This window comes from Eucyclogobius newberryi, unplaced genomic scaffold (assembly GCF_026437365.1).
Source record: "Eucyclogobius newberryi isolate DKJ021-1_F unplaced genomic scaffold, fEucNew1.0.hap1 SCAF_8, whole genome shotgun sequence".
NCBI classification, from domain to species: Eukaryota; Metazoa; Chordata; class Actinopteri; order Gobiiformes; family Gobiidae; genus Eucyclogobius; species Eucyclogobius newberryi.
Window position 1 is genome coordinate 1,667,965 of NW_027316500.1, and position 4,716 is coordinate 1,672,680.

Genomic DNA, 4,716 nt, shown 5'->3' on the forward strand with positions numbered 1-4,716 from the left:
TATATACATATATGTGTGTATATATATATATATATATATATATATATATATATATATATATATACGCACGCGCACACACACCTGCTCCAGACCACGTTCTTTAACAAGAGTCACTCTCCCGCAAGTTTTCTGGACTTGAAATTACAATGGTGATTGTTTTTATTTAATTGAATCATTGTGGAGTAAAACATTAATATATACTGCCCTTAAGATAAAAGATATTTAAATACACTTTGTAATAGGTGTAGTAATTGTAGTATGCAACGATGTCTAAACTTGTGTTGTGGCTTTGGTTTAAACATGTTTTTTTTCAGTCTGGTGGTGACTAATGTCCTGACCCGCCGTTGGACTGGGAGATCTGGACTGGGAGATCTGGACTGGGAGATGCTTTCAACAGCAACGCACCCGTTTCAAACGAAGACTGTGTGGATCTGTGTCAGGGAACAAGGACTATGACTTGAATGATGAGATTATACAGCCAAAGGAAGATGAACCGTATGAACACGTTAGTCACCAGTATTGTGTAGTTGAATAAATGGAAGCTTGGGAAAATGTGTAGCTTCTTGTGTTTGGTGTGGTACGTCACTCTAAAGACACGAAGAGCTTGTCGCTGGCGCTGTACCCCTAAATGGACAAATTAGTAACATTGGCTAAAGGTACAGTTTTGTTCCCTGGATACAATTTTCTCTCATATGGTACAAAATGTATATGTGCTCGGTGGAGGAGCTTAAGTGTTGGCTGCAGGTGTCGGGGCCTGTGCAATGGGCCATGTGCAGAGGCAGTACAGGTGCAGAGAGAGGGGCTTTCACAGCAGGACTTAAATATTACCTTTATCTCTTTAATTATTTCTATTTTGGTGGTTTATCATTTTGCATGATTTAATGTATAGGAGCCAAATTTGTAATAGTTTTGTTTATTATTACATGTAATTGTACTCTTCTGACAAAGTCGTTAGCATGGGGGAAAATGAACGCTGAGAATAAGACCAGCCTGACCGAGGATATATCAGTTTCAAAAAAGTAGTCAACATCAAAAGAGGGTACACATGTTTAATACATGCTGCTGCAATGTACCATTTTGCACCCCTCTAGACCCGGGCATGGAGAATTTAAACACTTCCACTCCCAAAGAACAACTTTAGAACTTTCATTCCAGTCCATGGTCGTCATGGAGACCACTTGGATCAATGCGGCTCTAACGTTCTTTGTGTGTAGATTTTGCTGTCTGGTCCTCAGCTCACATTTCGCCCTCTAGGTTCAGGTCCACTTAACCTTTGGTAAAAAAACATATATATATATATCATTAATGTAAGCAGAAAACATAAATCATAATCCAATGACAAATACCTCACTATTACTGACATGCGTCCACCATTGCTGGAGTGCTGAGTGCATTTGGAGACCTTTTCATCTCTGAAGAGAGTGGACGGCTCTTCAAAGCTGCAGAAAACCCAAAGCAATAATGAATGTGCATAAATATATCTCCAGCAATAATACATTATTATTATTAGTATGTGCATAGGATCGGATACCTATCCTATGCCTGTCCTTATTTTATAAAGCAAATAAGGACAGGCTCTTATCAGATCACTCCGAGTAAGATAAATATCCGAGTTCTAAGACTAGATCCACAGATTGAGAATGACTCTTGGATGAGAGTCCAAACGTCTTGTTTTTCTAAAACAGTCCAGATGATACAACTCAATCTTTTTCTACAACGGCCCCCTGCTGGACGAATGAGGGATTACACCGATTTATTCTTTAAATGATGCTAGTATTTACAATGTCATATACATTTTTTGCTTTTCTGTTTGTTATTAGTAAAATCACAATTGGATTTGAACATGTTTACTTCATATCTGGGGACGCAGATAAGGAAACGCTTAAAATATAAAAAAAATGGTATGAAGGATTTTCTTTTAAAGTAGAACATAAACTATCCGTGTCCCCCAGACATAAAGTGTTCATATCCAATACCGATTTTACACAAAACAAATATGATGCTTATTTATTACAAAAAAATTACATAATTACATCGCATGGCTGTGCAGTAGAAACCTAAGGTGACATTTATAAAGGCCTAACACTTAAGATGGAGCAAAACTATGTCCTCAGTTTGCAGGTGCTACCCGTGCTCGCTTGTGATTGTAGTTCCTTTTTTTATTATTAAGGCCATATTTTGCCCCTGCTCAATGGCAGCCTTGGCTCCAGGTCAGGCTCCTGCTCCAGGTCAGGCTCCTGCTCCTCCGCGACCTTAACACTGGTGTAATCAGGCTGAATCAGGATGCTACCAGGCCATATATTGAGCAAGTGTTTGAACCAATGATCAATAACTCTGGCATTCAAAATGGCCACCTGTGTGACAGTCTACTGAAGACACACAGACTTAATCCTTCTTAATTGTGTATTCATTATAATTTGTGTTATTTATGAAGGTTGTTTTATCATGATTCTAATCCATATAGAGATAAAGATTCCAGGAAATGTCTTTGGCATGTTACCTGTGTTTCAGTGCACTTGGTTTGAAGTGTATATAAATGAGGCTAAATGTTTGTTGTGGACATAATAGATCTACTCAGAGCCAAAGCCTCTTGGTCCTGGTTGAAATTCAAAGTAGATTTAGAGATATTATTAGATACACTACAATAGAAGCTGGAGTATAGAACAGTGACACCATTTTTAGCTGCTTATTAAATGCCAAGACTAAGACACTACATACAATTTACAAATTATACATGAATAATATGTTATACATACAATTATTCATACTTGTTTTGTATTTATTTATTTTGTATATATATTAATTTGTATTTATTTATTTATTTTAACCAGCAGCTCTGAAATGTAATGCAATTCAATTGCCCAGATGCCACAAAATAGTACAACAAAAGGATGTTTCATAAAGACCCTTCTGAAAGGCCAAACTATCAAATGATAATGGTGGTCTAAATACCCGAGTCAATGTACTGATGTACTGATGTACTGATGTACTAATGTACTAATGTACTGATGTACTGATGTACTGATGTACTGACACAGAAAGACAGTTCAGACATGTGACTTGTATGTGAATGTAACATAACCTTCTGCTTTTCCAGCATCAATAACAATAACAAATACATCAACTGTACCAAGAATTAAAAACTCTTGAACTCACACTGTGGCTTAGAAGAGCTCAGCCTGCACTCAATGGGATCCTCTCTCGAGTGACATCAACTATCATAATATGACGGGGCATCCTGGACTCAAACGCACCTTTGTAACACGTTGTGGCGCTCATGCTGAAGGTCCAGATGGATAGAAACGTCTCACGACAGAGCACAGACCAGCACACTGTCAACAAGAAGAGCCCACTGTCTGTAGAAACACACGCTGTTTTAGAGACATTACACAGTCATTTCTGTCGTGTTTACAGTCTTTGTAGACAAATTCAATTATCATTAACTTTCACAATCACGTGATAGAACAACACGATATGACCCTACAAGCCTGTTAATCGATACATCATGATGAACTGTATTTCATACAAAAGATTGACGTTTACTTTTTATTTATTAGAAAAAAATGGCGGTTAGCATTAGCGACAAGCTCAAAGCCTACACACATTTACTTAGAATTACTGGAATGCGAACGACAAATAATAAAATACTGAGAATAGTTCGGGCACTTACCAGAGCTGCTTCAAAGTGTTCCTTAAAGTTGCGTCGACTGAAGTTGCGTCGACTGAAGCGCATTGCACAGAAACGCTGCCGTGAAGACCATCGGTTTAAACTTTAAAGATCTTGTTTTAGACTACAAGGGGAATTGTCGTCAATCTGCCCCTGCCGTATTCCGAGCAACCGGAAGTAACAAAAAATCACAGATGCAGACGCTAAAGCTCCGGACTGTTGAATGGTGTAGACGTGAATATTAAATGATAAAAAACGATTACATTTGATTGCAATTACATGATTAGTACATCAGAATTAACCAAGTCAAACGATTCACAACATTATTAACACATTTACTTTCAATGATTAAAGGCGGTATGGACGATTTTTCGGCGATTTGAGAACGCAGGCGGAAGTGCGCATGCGCCCTCCCCCGTGCGGACTGATACAACACACACGTGCGTTTGTTTATTAGCGCAACGGAGCGCATCGCATCTCTCGTCTCCCGTAGATTTCTGTCCACTTTTGCGTCAGCTCGAACTGTCTTTCTCCGTCTTCATTTTGCCCCGTACACTGAGGGAACTATATTATGATAGATCCATGCGCTTAGGCACGCGGAAACGTCGGCACGACCCGCACGCGGCTGCAGGTGAGCGGTAGGTGCGTTTTATGATTGATACGTGGCAGGACAAATGATGTATCCATGCCACGAGGAAATATGATAAAAAATTTGCTGAAAAAAATTCTCCATACCACCTTTAAGGTATTACACCACACAACGTTCAATTGAATTTTTGTTACTTTGACCCCTCATAAGCGTCAGCGTCAGCACCCGTACATACAAGAACAATCATCCCCAAGCAAGCAATAACACAAAACCCACATAGTAAAATCCACAATCTACATAAGAATCTCATTGGCTATGGGCCTGTCTATAAGCTGGCGCTACCAAGGCCTGTTGCACAGCACAGATGCATCAATTAGAATAATAGCAGCAGAAACACAGCAAACTTAGAAACACTGAAACATCTACTTACATCATCTATACACGCACACAAACACCAAGC

The 4,716-nt window shown here is 39.0% G+C and overlaps 1 long non-coding RNA gene across 1 annotated transcript; it reads right to left on the minus strand.

Annotated features, from left to right (window-relative positions):
• Nucleotides 1–966: 966 nt before the first annotated feature.
• Nucleotides 967–3,824, minus strand: LOC140351674 (uncharacterized). The gene is made up of 4 exons (XR_011925386.1): nucleotides 3,671–3,824; nucleotides 3,255–3,356; nucleotides 1,347–1,439; nucleotides 967–1,271 (listed from the first exon to the last, which is right to left on the minus strand). It is a non-coding gene; the product is annotated as an uncharacterized lncRNA (long non-coding RNA).
• Between the last annotated feature and the right edge of the window lie 892 nt (nucleotides 3,825–4,716).